This window comes from Schistocerca serialis, chromosome 3 (genome assembly GCF_023864345.2).
Source record: "Schistocerca serialis cubense isolate TAMUIC-IGC-003099 chromosome 3, iqSchSeri2.2, whole genome shotgun sequence".
In the NCBI taxonomy this organism is placed as follows: Eukaryota; Metazoa; Arthropoda; class Insecta; order Orthoptera; family Acrididae; genus Schistocerca; species Schistocerca serialis.
The window spans coordinates 677528866-677547326 of record NC_064640.1 but is presented as its reverse complement, the minus strand read 5'-3'; positions in this window follow the sequence as shown (position 1 = coordinate 677547326).

The window sequence follows — 18461 nt, the reverse complement described above, 5'->3', positions numbered from 1 at the left end:
ACAGGGATTCGTGTGACATTATTTTCATTGTCTAATCCGAAAATTACTTCGAGCCGATAGCTAGAGTAACAATTCACGGGGGTAACGTCTTAGACCTCCTAGCAACAAACAGTCCCGCACTTTTCGAGTCAGCGTAGAGGAGAGCATCACCGATCGTAATGCTGTGACAGAATCAATAACTACGGGAGTTATAAGGACTGTTAGGGAAGGTAGCAAAATATTCTAGTTTAGCAAGAGTGAGAACATACAAATAGCAGAGTATCTGAGTAGTCATTAAGATTCAGTCCTGAGGACGAAGAGATGAGTGACCAAACTGGTACCGAAACGGAATGTGACAGAGAGAAGGCCGAAATACTGAGTTTAGTCTTCCGCGATTCTGTTTCACCTCGAAGATCGTAATACTATTCTTTCTTACAACCTTCGCACGAAGATCGACATAGCAGACATTGAGATAAGTGATCAGGAATAGAAAAGCAACTACAATAGCTTAGTATAGGAAAGGCATCGGGACCAAATGAGATACCTGTAAGTTTTTACAGAGATTATCCGAAAAATACTTGCTCCCCTTCTAGCAGCACTTTATCGTAGGTCTGGGAGACATTGGAGGGTAGTGGAGACCGGGGCACGTTCACGCACAGGGCAGGTTTACGCCGAGCACTTTTCTCGGGAACCATTTTTCTCTAGAGTGCTATCCACAATGGAAGATTAGCACTACCGTCTACTGACACCTCTCACAAACTTCATAGCTGCAGTGAGTGAACGTCTTAGAGCGAAGAACATATTTGTGTTCTTGTGCAAGGAGAGTAAATTTTGTTAGTCAAGTATCGAATCTCCTGGCGAGCATACCTTTAATATCTGAGAACAGATAAACATATGTTCTTTTACAGGAGGTTATTCTACTGCAGAAGGTACATCTGTATAATTTGGAAGCCTGAAAGTTACTACTGTAATTTCTAAACTAATTGAAACATGGCGATGGGGAACGTTTTTGCAACTCTGTTGCAGCACGTTCATGCACTATTTTGCATTGTCAAAAAAATGTTCAAATGTGTGTGAAATCTTATGGCACTTAACTGCTTAGGTCATCAGTCCCTAAGCTTACACACTACTTAGCCTAAATTATCCTAAGGACAAACACACACACCCATGCCTGAGGGAGGACTCGAACCTCCGCCGGGATCAGCCGCACAGTCCATGACTGCAGCGCCTTGGACCAATTTTTTTAAATTCATTTTTTCGATATTTTTCGTTGCGTTTGGTCTGTGCGGACGTCACAAGACATCCGTTCAAGCTGATTGTTGATTCTCTGACTCAGTTTTTTTTTTTATTACAGAGAGCACGCAGCCCTCTGACCGACCACGCTGAGCTACCGTGCCGGCTATTCGGCTAATCCCGCGCGGCTTTGCATTGTCATCCTGACTGATACCCCAGTCAAGGAAACCTTTAAGACAACAACAGTTGGAAAAGCAATTTAAAAAAAAAATGAAGGCACAGGAGGAGAAAAGGTACAACTTGCTAAAAAAAAAAGCTATTAGTACCCAATGAATCTCAAACAGAAAAAAGTAATTCTACGAGAACAAGGACTGATAACAGCAAGAAACTTGTAAAAACAAGAACAAGGAAAAATGTGAATTGGCCTGTTTCTGATGTCATTATTAATGTTCTGCCCAAACGCAGGTTTTCACATAGTAACTCTCCATGCTCTCCTGTCTCTGTCATTCTTCAAGTCGTGGTAATTTTCGCTTCCCTTTATGTCATCTATCATCTTGTATCTACTCCTTCTCCTCTATCTCCTCTTACAAAGTACTTCGTCCAAAGCGTCTGTTAACAAGCATGTCCCATCCAGTTCTTCCTTTCTCTTATGACCTGCAGCACTCTGATGGAGGGACCAGTGTCTTCGATGTAAAAGGTGGGCTCACAACAATTGTGCTACGGGAAACACATAATTTTGTGTTTGCATAAATTGCAACTCAGGCAGTGATGATGGGTAGACCTTTAACTAACATTCAAACTTCTATATGGGCCATATGATACTAATAAGTGGAAGGTCGCCGAAAAATTAGTTTAGTACTAGTAAAATGACTGTATTTTACCATGTTAATTGGTGTAAGTAAGCCTGTAGTTCTGATACTACAAATAAAACAGATTTTGGAAACGTCAGTAGTGTGATTTGTTTACTATTTATTGTATTCTGTAGCCGGCCGGAGTGGCCGTGCGGTTCTAAGCGCGTCAGTTTGGAACCGCGTGACCGCTACGGTCGCAGGTTCGAATCCTGCCTCGGGCATGGATGTGTGATGTCCTTAGGTTAGTTAGGTTTAAGTAGTTCTAAGTTCTAGGGGACTGATGACCTCAGTAGTTAAGTCCCATAGTGCTCAGAGCCATTTGAACCATTTGAACCATTGTATTCTGTGATACGCGTAAACATGCACCCATAGGTCTTAAATCTGCCCCATACCCGGGGCAAGTTTATGTTCTCGACTTGAGACAGTATAAAATTATTTTGCACTCTTAAATGTAACGTTGAGTAAGAAGTATGTATATTAAGTTAACTTTAATAGCAACGTTATAACACTAAACAATTTTAATCATGATAAATGTAACTAAAAAATTAAATATTCCGAAAAGAAATCCTCGTAAACGTGCCCCTGTCTCCTCTAAATAGCGATTGGGAAAAAAAGTACAGGTCATCCATGTTTTCAAGAACAGTCGTGGAACAAATGCATATAATTATAGGCCTATATCGTTGACGTCAGTCTGTTGTAGAATTATGGAGCATGTTTTATGCTCACGTATTATGATGTATTTGGAGAACGAAAATATCGCCTATAAAAATCAACATGAATTCCTCCGAGTTCTTGTGAAACCCGACTATCTCTGTTCCTCCGTGAGATCCAAAGCGCTGTACACGTCGACACTCAGGCTGACGTCGTGTTTCTTGCCTTCAGGAAAGCAATTGAAACCATCCCGTACTGTCGTATCAACAGAGAGATGTAAAGGTAATTTCAGGAGTTCAAATTGGTTCAAATGGTTCTGAGCACTATGAGACTTAACATCTGAGGTCATCAGTCGCCTAGAACTTACAACTACTTAAACCTAACTAACCTAAGGACATCACACACATCAATGCCCGTGGCAGGATTCGAACCAGCGACCGTAGCGGTCGCGCGGTTCCAGACTGAAGCGTCTAGAACTGCTCGGCCACCACGGCCGGCTAATTTCAAGAGTACCGCAAGGAAGTATGATGGGACAGTTACTGTATAAATGATATACTGGATAATGTTAGAAGCTCCATGAGGCTATTTGCAGATGATGCGGTTGTCTATAAGATGGCAAAGACATCAGAACACCGTAGCGAACAACAAGATTAATGAAAGGTGCAGGGACTGACAGTAACCACGAACGTAAATACATGTTGCATACTGCGTATACATAGGAGAAGAAATCCGTTGCTGCACAATTGCACTGTAGGTGACAAATTGCTGCAAACAATAACAACTGTGAAATATCTAGGAATAACCATGTGAAGTGACCTCAAGTGGAATGACCACGTAAAACAAATAGCAGGAAAGCAGAAGCCAGACTGAGATTCATAGGAAGAATCTTAAGGAAATGTATCTCATCCACGAAAGAAGCGGCTTACAAAACTCGAGGATCGTTGCAGTAACAGGTTCTGAAGCAGCGGGGCATCACTGTAGTGCGGCGATGTGTGTCAGTGCTTGATGAATAGAGGAGGCATGGCAGCGTCCTTGAGCTGCACTCAATCAACGGCGTGACGTAACAGGCGCGAACCACTTCCGGCGATGAACAAGTGCACGTGTACTCTTTCTGGGCAGGCGGTGGGGGTGATTCCTGCAAGCGGTGCGCAGTGGTCTCATCACATTCGTATTGGCGACCGACAAGTGGGGCGAGTTAACGCATATTGCGGCAATGAGTCAACAACCGCATCACGCTGGCGCATCGGCGAAGCCAATCGAGACAGACAAGTGTTGACAACGGTAGATACATACAAACAAGTCACGTGCTGCACATAGGCAGAAATCACTGCACTACCGCAGCAGCGCGGTCACTAATCTAAACACTTAGCGTAAGTACGATACAGCAGAACAGTTTATATGGTACAACAGTCTCTGCATTAAAACACGCTAGAGCTATCAGCAGCAGTGTGTTCTCAAGGAAATGAACATAAAATACACTACAGCCATATAGGAAGTTCTTGAACGTGTGAGCCGGCTGGAGTGGCCGAGCGGTTCTAGGCGCTACAGTCTGGAACCGCTCCACCGTTACGGTCGCAGGTTCGAATCCTGCTTCGGGCATGTGTGTGTGTGATGTCCTTGGGTTAGTTAGGTTTAATTAGTTCTAAGTTCTAGGGGACTGATGACCTTAGACGTTAAGTCCCATAGTGCTCAGAGCCATTTGAACCATTTGAACCTTGAACGTGTGAAATACTTTTTCTTACTCAGTGATGATTACAGATTTTAATGTTCTCCACATGGTGCATCCGACAGTCTTTGCCATTTCGAATATGCCACATTCTCACGTCATTTGGCTACACTGTTTCTCTAATTCCAAATGCACCAATGTAATAATGACGAGGCGGCCGCTGTGGGCAAGCGGTTCTAGGCACTTCAGTCTGGAAGCGCGCGACCGCTACGGTCGCAAGTTCGAATCCTGCCTCGGACATAGATGTGTGTGATGTCCTTAGGTTAGTTAGGTTTAAGTAGTTCTAAGTTCTACCCCTGATGACCTCAGCAGTTATGTCCCATAGTGCTCAGAGCCATTTGAACCAATAATGACTTAACTGCTAAGGTCATCAGTCCCTAAGCTTACACAATACTTAACCTAAATTATACTAAGGACAAACACACACACTCATGCCCGAGGGAGGACTCGAACCTCCGCCGGGATCAGCCGCACACTCCATGGTTCAAATGGTTCGAATGGCTCTGAGCACTATAGGACTTAACATCTGTGGTCATTAGTCCCCTAGAACTTAGAACTACTTAAACCTAACTAACCTAAGGACATCACACACATCCATGCCCGAGGCAGGATTCGAACCTGCGACCGTAGCAGTCCCGCGGTTCCGGACTGAGCGCCTGAACCGCTAGACCACCGCGGCCGGCAACACTCCATGACTGCAGCGCCTAAGACCGCACGGTTAATCCCGCGCGGCACGAAATTTTCAGATATATTCGTTGTCCTTCAACGACCTCATAGGTCACAGCCATGATCAAATTGCCGACGGCATGCATAATAGGCTGCACTATTTTAGCCGGCCACTGTGGCCGAGCGGTTCTAGGCGCTTCAGTCCGGAACCACGCGGCTGCTACGGTCGCAGGTTGGAATCCTGCCTCGGGCATGGATGTGTGTGATGTCCTTAGGTTAGTTAGGTTTAAGTAGTTCTAAGCCTAGGGGACTGATGACAGATGTTAAGTCCCATAGCGCTTATAGCCATTTGAACCATTTGAGCACTATTTTATCACGGGCACGTTTGTGTTCAGCTGCTTTCTGTTTCAAAGTGCACAATGCTATTTTCTGACGTTCTTCTTGCGTGAGTTCCATTACAGGTCGATACTGAAGATGGTACTTAAAAATACTGATCCGTTCTCTCCCAAATAATACTGTGCATGGTGCCAAACCATTACTAGAATCACATATGTTATTAATTATGTTTTCGATATCAAGTAATTTTTCGACCAGATTTTCATGGTTTTTTGCCGTGCAAGTTCACGAACTGCAAATGCTGTTGGATTGTATCAAGAGTGATGAGCACGAATAGAGTTTGTTTGACATTATTTTCTTCTAAAGACTTTTCTCATTCATGTGATTAGAACTGTATGGCATTGTCTGCCAAGTAACTATCTGGCTTAATTCTTTCTTTCTCCGTCGACAGGCACTGATGGGCCCATCTGCTCGACCCACTGCCGTGTCAACCTCTGGCAATGGCGTCATTTGACGGTGTATAGAGGGGCATAGGGCCAGCACACTGGTCGTGTCCTGGAGTCACCACTAGTCGGTGAAGCAGCTACTCATCTGGCATCACGAGGCCGAGTGCATCACGTTCCATTCCTCTCCCAAAGAAAAATCCCTGGAGTACGGGACATCGAACCCGGGTCCTCTGTATGGCAGTAAGCCGTGCTGACCACGCAGCTATAGATATCTGGATTAACCATTTCACTGCTCCAGACGTGAACATACGCTAACGGCTTCAATGCTCCAGGCGTCCAGGCGTATGTATACGACTTGCTATGAAAAATATTTACAGCGGTTCCGTGCTACTATAGTATAGATGGATATAACGTTTACCACCCGCCTAGCGACTCGGAGATGACTATAGCACAAGTATGCGGTCTGATTGTTGGAATACCGGAAATTACCCGAAAAACTTACTGGATGCTGAATTCTCTTTAGAGATAATTGATATCGTAATATTACCTAGTTTTGTGTGCTACGCTGTCCGTGTTATCGAATAAAATGACACGACATCACCGTCCGTTTACAGAAGATGAACTGCCGAGTCATCTAAATCAAAGTCACGACGAGGATTTCATCATGCCCGATCCAGCTGGTTATGGTTGGACAGACAGTGACGCCGATGAGCCTGTAAGTGAATCTGTCACCACAAATAAACAAAATATTAGTGAACCAGTAAATGCAGGACGAGATTTTGATGTTGCCATAGCTCTTTTCTCCGATTCTGAAGAAGAGCCTGAGCATATGTTTGACAAATCTTCTAACTCACACAAAACAGACGATTTTATATGGAAAAAGACTGATTTGGGCCTGAAATTGTATAATTTAGATAACAGTCATTCCAGTTGCAAACTCGTAGATTTAGATAATTCATCTACTGTATACGAGTGCTTACAAGTTTTTTTTTTTTTTTAGGCAAGAAATTGTAAGTTACGTAGCTTAGCAACGTAATTTATATTACGAGCACCGTTCCAACGGCCGAGCGGTTCTAGGCGCATCAGTCTGGAACCGCGCGACCGCTACGGTCTCAGGTTCGAATCCTGCCTCGGGCATGGATGTGTGTGATGTCCTTAGGTTAGTTAGGTTTAATTAGTTCTATGTTCTAGGGGACTGATGACCTCAGATGTTAAGTCCCATAGTGCTCAGAGCCGTTTGAACGTTTACAACGACGCTAGTGAAAAGTCAAAACAGCGACTTCGGAAAAACACAAACACTGATGAAATTGACTATTCCCTTACCGTAAATTTTCTGACGACTCAAATCAGAGCAAAAAAGTAAACAGTTACTAGATAAACGATCCGTTACCGTCTACGCCAATGTTTCCGCACATCTACATCTACATCTACATGATTACTCTGCAATTCACATTTAAGAGTTTGGCAGAGGGTTCATCGAACCACTCCCGAACAGCGCGCGGGAAAAACGAACACCTAAACCTTTCTGTTCGAGCTCTGATTTCTCTTATTTTATTTTGATGATCATTCCTACCTATGTAGGTTGGTCTCAAAAAAACATTTTCGCATTCGGAAGAGAAAGTTGGTGACTGAAATTTCGTAAATAGTACTCGCCGCGACGAAAAAGTCTTTGCTTTAATGACTTCCATCCCAACTCGCGTATCATATCTGCCACACTCTCTCCCCTATTACGTGATAATACAAAACGAGCTGCCCTTTTTTGCACCCTTTCGATGTCCTCCGTCAATCCCACCTGATAAGGATCCCACACCGCGCAGCAATATTCTAACAGAAGACGAACGAGTGTAGTGTAAGCTGTCTCTTTAGTGGACTTGTTGCATCTTCTAAGTGTCCTGCCAATGAAACGCAACCTTTGGCTCGCCTTCCCCAGAATATTATCTTTGTGGTCTTTCCAACTGAAGTAGTTCGTAATTTTAACACCCAGGTACTTAGTTGAATTGACAACCTTGAGAATTGTACTATTTATCGAGTAATCGAATTCCAACGGATTTCTTTTGAAACTCATGTAGATCACCTCACACTTTTCGTTATTTAGCGTCAACTGCCACCTGCCACACCATACAGCAATCTTTTCTAAATCGCTTTGCAACTGATACTGGCCTTCGGGTGACCTTACTAGACGGTAAATTACAGCATCATCTGCGAACAACCTAAGACAACTGCTCAGATTGTCACCCAGGTCATTTATATAGATCAGGAACAGCAGAGGTCCCAGGATGCTTCCCTGGGGAACACCTGATATCACTTCAGTTTTACTCGATGATTTGTCGTCTATTACTACGAACTGCGACTTCCTGACAGGAAATCACGAATCCAGTCGCACAACTGAGACGATACCCCATAGGCCCGCAGCTTGATTAGAAGTCGGTTGTGAGGAACGGTGTCAAAAGCTTTCCAGAAATCTAGAAATACGGAATCAACTTGAGATCCCCTGTCGACAGCGGCCATTACTTCGTGCGAATAAAGAGCTAGCTGCGTTGCACAAGAACGATGTTTCCTGAAACCATGCTGATTACGTATCAATAGATCGTTCCCTTCGAGGTGATTCATAATGTTTGAATACAGTATATGCTCCAAAACCCTACTGCAAACCGACGTCAATGATATAGGTCTGTAGTTCGATGGGTTACTCCTACTACCCTTCTTAAACACTGGTGCGACCTGCGCAATTTTCCAATCTGTAGGTACAGATCTATCGATGAGCGAGCGGTTGTATGTGATTGCTAAGTAGGGAGCTATTGTATAAGCGTAATCTGAAAGGAACCTAATTGGTATACAATCTGGACCTGAAGAATTGCCCGTATCAAGCGATTTGAGTTGCTTCGCAACCCCTAAGGTATCTACTTCTAAGAAACTCATGCTAGCAGCTATTCGTGTTTCAAATCCTGGAATATTCCATTCGTCTTCCCCGGTGAAGGAATTTCGGAAAACTGCGTTCAATAACTCCGCTTTAGCGGCACAGTCGTCGGTAACAGTACCATCGGCATTGCGCAGCGAAGGTATTGACTGCGTCTTGCCGCTTGTGTACTTTACATACGACCAGAATTTCTTCGGATTTTCTACCAAATTTCGAGACAATGTTTCGGTGTGGAACCTATTAAAGGCATCTCGCATTGTAGTCCGTGCCAAATTTCGCGCGTCTGTAAATTTTAGCCAATCTTCGGGATTTCGCGTTGTTCTGAACTTTGCATGCTTTTTCCGTTGTCTCTGCAACAGCGTTCGGACCTGTTTTGTGTACCATGGGGGATCAGTTCCATCTCTTACTAATTTATGAGGTATGGATCTCTCAGTTGCTGATGCTACTATATCTTTGAATTTGAGCCACATCTCGTCTACATTTGCATAGTCAGTTCGGAAGGAATGGAGATTGTCTCTTAGCAAGGCTTCTAGTGACACTATATCCGCTTTTTTAAATAAAATTATTTTGCGTTTGTTTCTGATGGATTTGGAAGAAACGGTATTGAGCCCAGCTACAACGACCTTGTGATCACTAATCCCTGTATCAGTCATGATGCTCTCTATTAGCTCTGGATTGTTTGTGGCTAAGAGGTCAAGTGTGTTTTCGCAACCATTTACAATTCGCGTGGGTTCGTGGACTAACCGCTCGAAATAATTTTCGGAGAAAGCATTTAGGACAATCTCGGAAGATGTTTTCTGCCTACCACCGGTTTTGAACAAGTATTTTTGCCAACATATCGAGGGAAGGTTGAAGTCCCCACCAACTATAACCGTATGAGTGGGGTATTTATTTGTTACGAGACTCAAATTTTCTCTGAACTGTTCAGCAGCTATATCATCGGAGTCTGGGGATCGGTAGAAGGAGCCAATTATTAACTTGCCAAGAGATAAGTAACTTCTGTTACTAAGAATTTACACTTTGTTGATAACAATGTGGACCCTGGAGACTACAAAATAAGGATAATAAGGCGAATTGTGAATCATTTAAGAAAAATATTTCTAGATGATTTGTGCACTGGCGACGGTGGTTTAGTTCTCTACACAGGTCGTGTCTTCTTCAAATAGTACCTTCCATCCAGACACCACAGATTTGGTGTAAAGATTTTTTTTGTATTGTGTGACTGTGAAACTGGACATATTCTTGACTTTATTATTTGAGTGGGCGCAGCCACGGGCGTGAAAAGAAAAACTAATTTTGGTGGAAACGTTGGAATACCTAGAAGCATTCTTCTTACTTTACTAGAAAGCTACACTGTACGTTGACGATTGGTACACTAGCACGGTGTTATTTTCTTATCTGCGTGACAGAGTGATTAATGCTTGTGGACAGTAACGAAAATTCGTAAACGCACGCCTGTTTTATCAGAAAAACTTAAAACAGGTGAGATCGAGTTTATGCCAACAGATAAACTTCTTGCTCTGAAGTGGCAGGACAAGCAGGAAGTGAAGATGCTTTCAACTCTTCATAAAAGCGAAATTATAGTACAGACAAAATTGTCAAAAGCACAAATGAAGGAAGCTACACTCAAAATACGGGGACCCCCGACAGGAGCAACATGATGCTAAGTTCAGTAGAATGTATACGAAAAACTGTAAAATCGTATAGAAAATTATTTTTTCATTTAATGGATCTGTCTCTGCTGAACGTGCATGCGTTACACAACACTGAAAAGGGAATAAATATTTCAATATCTAATTTTCAGCGGAAAGATTCACCACCGAACGCAAACAGAGGGCTGTCGTGGACGGAGATCGGTAGATGGTGATAGTCCCTTACGTCTATCTGAGCTCCACTTTATCTCTCTAATCCCAGGAACTTAACAGAAGAAGACCACCCAGAAAAGGTATATTTCATGTGCAAGACATGACAAACGAACTGACACTATATACATTTATATTAAATGTGATGCACCTTTGTGTTTGAATTTTTGTTTGGATAGGTACCACGAAAAAAAATGTATTTCTGTATAACGATTAAAAAGAGAAACAATTTTGTGTTTTAATTTTTTTTCAGTAATAACGATATATATATACCACTTGAAAATTATGTGCACATGGCAGGTGGGCGCTCAGACTAAATGAAATGCACGGTGAAAGCATTAACAGTATGCATGAAATAATAATCCATTAATTTCTTGATCATCATCCTAGTGACAGCTTTTCTCAACAGGTAGAACTTAACGTATTTTGAGGGAACCTCTAAGACAATCAATACTTGTGAAACATTGCTTCAGCTTTCGGTAGTGGTTCAAAAAGATCCAATGCAGATGACTGTCCTGGTTTATCGGGTGTCATATGGTTCATGAATCACTTGTGTTGGGAATCTCGTTTTCTGATAGAGACTGCATGTTTCCAGCACTGTGTGACATGTTATTAAAAAACACGTGTACTTGCAACTTCAGTATAGATCTCTTAGGTCTGGAATGCATGTAGCTGATTTATACATATACGATGTCACAGGGAAAATTGTCAGAATTCAGTGATATGAAAGGAACGCTCATTTGAAGCAGAGAACTTCATATGGACATATGCCCTATCCTGAATGGTTTCAGAGATACAATACCTTTCATGTACTTTTTTGGGTTATTGGTGTACATGTATAAATCTTACCCAACTGACCTCTTTGACGTTTTATTCTAGTTCAACCTATCTCATTCCTTTCTACCTCTTTGCACGGGAAAGTTTCCTGCCATTAAACTAGTCCGCTGAACTAGCCGCTCAATTGTCCATGGTGCGTTGTGAGTGAAATGGGGCGAAGGACTGAGAACGTATCAGAAATAAGCATCAGTTAACTGTGTTTGTATACTTGCTGGCTAAGATGCCACACATCTACACTAATGAAGCATATGCATATATGATGTACGTTTATGTCTTCTGCAATGATAGTGATCCTGCTGCTGTTGAAGAATGCCGTCGGCACTTTCATACAAGTCGAATTCCTGATCTTAGTGTTTACCAGGTTTTTCAGCACGTTGTATGAAACATGTACTTTCCAAGTTCTCATTTTTATTCTGAAGGTGAAGTTCTGAAACCTGTGCAGGAAAAGCAACACTTTGTTGAAATAATACTGTGTTATCCTATTACCAGCATACAGTGACAATCTGCATGTATCAGTGCCCCACAAACACATGTATGACGAACATTACATGTAGAAAACTTGTAGCCATTTCACATACCGTGTGTCCACAATCTTCACATTGGCGGCAGTGTTACACAACTTGAATTTTGTCACCAGTTAAACGCCAATCGTCATTTGCTTCCATTATTACTATTCATTAATGAAGCCATGTTTCCACGGACTGGAATCATTAACACGCTAATAATCATTGATGATCACAGGAAAACAGACACGCTGCTGTGGAAACCAATTTCCAAGTTCGTTTTCCTATCAAGTGTTTGGCGCAGCATGATCGGTAGCATGTTGATAGGTCCAGTCATTTTAGAAGAGTGAATGATGAGAAAGAATAAATAACCTTTCTGGAAGGTTCATTTATTAAACATCTTGAGGACGTTCCTTTGGGCACGCAGACTGCAGTATACTTCCAGCATGACAGATGAGCTCCACATTTCACCAGACATGTGAGGGAACATCTCAACCACACTTACTCTAATTGCTGGATTGACTGTGGTAGTACTATTAACTGGCCACAAAAATTTCCAGACCTTCCACCATTAGATTTTTGATTATGGGGTTGGATGAAGACTGAAGTTTACAAACGAGATGTGAATACGCGAGAGGAGCTAGTTGGTCGCATCGTGGACGCTCCTGCCCTCATTAGGGAACGTGCAGAGTCACTCAAACAACACAACGTATTGTCCCGAGAGAGCACAAAGGCACGGAAGTTGACAGTGGGATATTCGAACGTTTCTTGTGAGCTCTAAAACTGTAATCTGACATGTGCCGTAATGTTTAAAGGCGAACGTGTAAAAAATACGTGTTTTTCAATCGATACTTTGTAAGACGTATGTTATAAAGTTTAATAACTGTTGTACATGTTTACATTTGTAAACCTGACAATTAATTGAATGTGACAGAAAATAAATGACAATGTACATTCAATATGTTCTATTTCAGGAACCATTAGGAACAGGGCATATGCCCATATGAAGCTTTTTACTTCAAGTGATCATTCCTGGCATGTCCCTGATTATTCATCATTCCTCCTGGGATATCCTGTATTTGATAAAATCATCCCCTACACTACTGGGTATATGCAATCTCCAACGCTTGAATATCATATTACTTACAAGTAGGGGCGAAACAGGAACAGTCTAGCTGTGAGAAATGCTAAACTCAGGCATTCCCATGCAATAAATGACAACAGGAACAGACCATCCGTCCTATGGAATAATCTGTTTGGTCTTGATACAGACAAAGTGAAAGCTGCAGCTGATCCCATTGTCCCATCGCACAACAGGCCACAGCAGTCCACCCACCCCATCGCCGCCCCACACCGAACCCAGGATTATTGTGCGGTTCGGTTCCCATTGGAGCCCCCCGACCCTCCTCCCAGGAACGCCTCATACCAGACGAGTGTAACCGCAAATGTTTGCGTAGTAAATATGGTGTACGCGCACGTGGAGACAGTGTTTGCGCAGCAATCACCGACATAGTGTAACTGAGGTGGAATAAGGGGAACCAGCATGCATTCGCCGAGGTAGATGGGAAACTGCCTTAAAAACCATCCACAAACTGGCCGGCACACCGGATCTCGACACTAATCCTCCGGGCGCATTCGTGCTGGGGACCGGCACGCCTTCCCACTCGGGAAGCAGCGTGTTAAGACAGCGCAGCTAGCCAGGCAGGCCCAACTGAACTGCTACTTCACGTTACCTACAACCAAAATTGAACCACAAACGAAACAGATGATGATGATGATGTTTGGTTTATGGGGCGCTCAACTACTCTGTCATTAGCGCCCGTACAAAGTCACAATTTTTACACAGTCCAATTTTTCACGCAATCCAGTCGAGTCACTGTCACGAAGATGATGATGATGATAAAATGATGAGGACAAGACAAACACCCAGTCCTTTGGCAGAGAAAATCCTCAATCCGGTCGAGAATCGAACTCGGGACCCCACGATCCAACGAAACAGAGATTCGTTGATTACGTCATGAGGGTAAACGACAGTAGCCACGAAAAATTCCATCTAAAGCTTTATACTTGCAATACCGACAAAAAAGCCATCATGCATATCAGATCAGCATCTACTGGACATAATGGCATCACAGTCCAAGTGATGAAGCTTATTATTGATCCAATCTGCCCACTATAACAGATATCTTCAACCAATTCTTAACAAGTGTTTTCCCTGAGACCTGGAAACAGGGACTAGTTAAGCCATGGTCTAGAAAGGATTGCCGACTTATTTTGATTCTTCTGTCACTGTCCAAAGACTTAGAATATATAGTACACAACCAGGTAACAAGTTACCTAACGACAAACAACCTTCTAGATGAACACCAATCAGGTTTCCATAAACTCTGCAACTCAACATGTGCCTTAATAAAAGTAGAAGATTACCAGAAGTTTGCTACTGATGTACAAGAGGCGACTATCATGTGTTTCTTACATTTCAACAGAGCCTTTGACACTGTAAACTTCGACAGTTTACTTGTCAAACTTAGCAGCATAAGTTTTTTGTAATGTGCAGTGCAGTGGTTTCGCTCAGACGTGACGTCTCGTCAGCAGTGCATCATGTGTGGCACCATACAGACACAATGTAGATAGGGAGCATCAGGCGTCCCCCAGGATTCGGTGTTAGGTCCTATACTATTTTTTCCCCACACAGTTGATGCTTTGCTCCTGAAGGCAATCGTGCGGTACTCACATCAATCATCGACCCCATACGCTTGAAATTTATGGGAACTGATCCCAGACTCGCTGCCATCTAATCGTATATAAAATTGTTGTGCCAAATCTAGGTGGTATAGAATTGGTGCTGATAACAAGCTGGAACATATATCTTCAAAGGCTTTCTGTTGCTCCTCTTCCCAGGTCCATATTGCGTCTTCTTTCAGTAATTTCAAAGGGTGACGTGATTAAAGGCTGTAAGATCCAGCGAATCCTAAATATACTTTCAACTATTTTCGATACGTCACTACAGTGAAGTTCTCAACTATCGTCATCTTCCGTAGGTTGAGTTCAATCCTTTTTATGAAATCATATGTCCAAGAAAGCTCATTTGCTTCTTTCCAAACTCGTAACCTGCCAAGGTTACCGAGACCCCAGCTGCCTTAAATGTACACAAAATATAATACAACACATCGAGATATTCCTCTCACGTTGCTGGACCAATTAAAATATCTGAATGAAGATGGTATCTGTTCTTTCGTACATGTCCGAAAGAGCAGATACCATCTTCATATAGATAAGGCTAACCGGCCAATGATCTTCTTCAGTGCGGATGCACTCACATTGTCAGAACTCATACGTGAATCGGTAGATTGACTGCCGCGAGTAATGAGTATAGTGGGCAGGGGCACTACAAATGTAGTGTGAGGACAGTAAGTCGGGAATGTGGGTCTCACGGGGAGCATACCAGAGATAACTCCCTGCAGTCGCACTATTCTCTGTGTCCTCGATGGCGCTGACGGATAGAGCGTCTGCCTTGCAAGCAAGAGATCATGGTTTGGAGTCCCGGTCGGGACACACTTTTTCAACTGCCCCCGTTGACATTTATCAACGCCTGTAGGCATCTAAAGGTCTGAATTCATTGTAATTTCAATTAAAATATCACCGATATAAGCAGTAATGGGCTTAAGTAGCTCTGGTCCTAATACCTGATCAAGTTCTCTCATAAAGGCGGCAGATAATACATTCAAACCAAATGGGACTCTCTTAAATTGACAGCTGCTACTGTTTAATATAAACGTACTGTAGTTTCGGCTTTCTGGGTGGAATAAAAGTTGCCAGTAACTGCCTGTGAAACATGAACTGCTCAAATACTTGATACCATTAAATCGCTGTAATAGCTCCACTAAAATTTTTGCAGAAAATGATCTCGTTGATTGCCCTGGTATCAAATACAATTTTGACAATTCCGTTTTTCTTTACACACGGATGAGACTGCTGTACTCATTCTCAGATAGCTCAGTGATTCCCATATCTAGCATTCTGTGAATCTCTTTGTCTGTACCAATGGTACAAAGTAAGATTTTATACGAAATGCTTCATAAAGGTTAAATTTGCAAACACATTGTTTCATTAACCCAGGCTGGGACGAAAACACATCTTTCTAGTACCACAATACTTCTCTCATCTCTTCCATTTGATGTTCGGCAAGTTCTGCTAACTTACTTAATTTCCCTTGGTTATCTGTAGCAGCGTAATCACGTCATTCCGCGTCTTCATGTCGTTATCTTTCCCTCGAAATTGCGGAATCGCAACTCCCGTATCTCCTTTCATGCTAACAAAACGAAGATTGACGCCAGCAACGGCTGCACAGTCTCCATCTAGAATTCCTTTAAAGCAACTTTTCATCCCTTCCTCCTGATTCGTCGCGTAAACACATTGTTCTGCAAAATCTAGTCGCGATTCCTTTGTGCCATCCAGTCTGTACTGAATATGATTCCAACGCTCAAAAAAGAAAAAACACAAGATTCACAAAATCTTCTCCTAGAATTCCATATTTCAGCAGAACTTGTTCTCTGGTTAGCTTGCTTGAATTCCCAACTGTGGTTACATCTACCAGAAAAATAGACATATTTACGCGATCAGGGAACTCTTCTGTGTTATTACGCTCGCCTTCCAACATCGACCACAAATTTCAGGCCACTACTTGTCTTTCTTTCGAATACTTCCTCGGACCAAGTGTTCGCGCCCAACCACCTGGGTAAACAGCACGTTAACGACTGCCGCGCAGGTCCGCGCCCAAAAAAAAAAAAAAAAAATAATAATAATAATAAAAAATAAATAAATAAAAATCCACAAAATTCATTGCTGATCCCAGAGATGCTTAGCCGCATGTTGCCGCACATCACAGAGATTGTATTTGTTTTTCGTATCGATAGACATGCAGCAACGGTGACCTCGCATTTAGGAATATAATCCCGAACTGACTTCATTTGCACTCGATCTGTAAAATGTAAGTCAAACTACAGAGTTGCGTCAGATATTACAAGGTAAGGCCTAGTGTTTTTTTGTCTTGTCAAGTTCGGCAGAGTATCTTTTCTCTGCCTGCATTTGCTAGCATTTTCCATGTTCATATTTATGTGCCAGGGAGGAAGCTCACGCTGGGGACCTGAATTTGTTTGTCTTTATTCTCACCTTAATGACTGTTGACAGCACAACATATGCCTATAATCGCCTGCGCCAAACACAGATGCTTCTTCATTGTGGATGAATGCGAGTGCAATAACCAGAGGCATGTAACTAGGCAAATTAAAGTAGAGTCTCTTGATTTAGCTATGCAGTAGCACCTTGGTAAAGTAGTTGAACGTTGTTTCCGCAGTCGGCTCCAGTGGCGTCACTTTAGCGTCAGACGCGGCCAAGTGTCCAGGCGGTAAGCCGCGTGGTTTCAGCATTCCGAAATTGTACGTTGAGACGCTAGCTTCAAAATTTCAGGTGTTGAAAAGAATGGAAAACTTTAGGCCCAGAAAATCGGGCGTTTTCTGTATTCTGGTTGGAAGAAATGCCTGCTGTTTGTAAAAGAAGCAGTCTTTGGATTGGTAAATATCCCCCCACCACGTTCTGTCGCTCTCTGTATTCGGAGGCGAGGCAGTTGAAGTTCTTAGAAAGAACATACTGGGACCGGGACGAGAGCAGTTGCAGCAAGCAGTCGCTGCTTTGTAATCAAGTAAGTAGTGATTCTGGATGGGAGTTAGTTTCGATTTCGAGTTAGTGGCCTCTATAACGATGAAAGTCTGTCGGTAGGAGCACTGCAGAATTCTCACAAGTGACTATTTCATTATCGTTTTACGTAAATTCAAATGGAACCGAATTCAATGTTCGATCGGTCACGAAGCCTTTCATGCAGCGTGTGCTCCGTTGATTGTCATGAATCTTTTCGCTGTGTGTCACGAGCTGACTTTGATGGTTCAGTTAACAATGTTAGGTGGCGAAATTTGTTTTAGAATCTTCGAGTGTCAGCAACTGCTCGTCCATCTTGAGCTCCCTTAATCCAATCGTCCATCAGCTGGCAAATGATCGGTACTTCAGTATTGCTCATATGAAACAAAGGGTAGTGTTTTAATGTGTGTTGAACGTAAATGCAGCCTCAGGAGTATGCTCCATCCACGAAATAAATGTTAATAATGCAGCTACTTAGTTCATTAAAATACACGCCACCATGTCCTCTCACCTCTTGTAATCTTTAATTTCCTGCACCCTTTAAGAGAAAATTATTTAATATATTTAATAAAGTGTGATCCCCGATTCGTCGTTCTGGAGTTCACTAATTAAAATTCCGTTGGACATTTTTTACTTTAGGAGAGAGACTAGAGCTAATAATCAATTAAAATTCGTGGAACTTCAGGCGATTTGGCACTCAGGAACGAATAAATAATGTTGAGTATGATTGTTGTGCACGGTTACCAAATTCCTTGATATA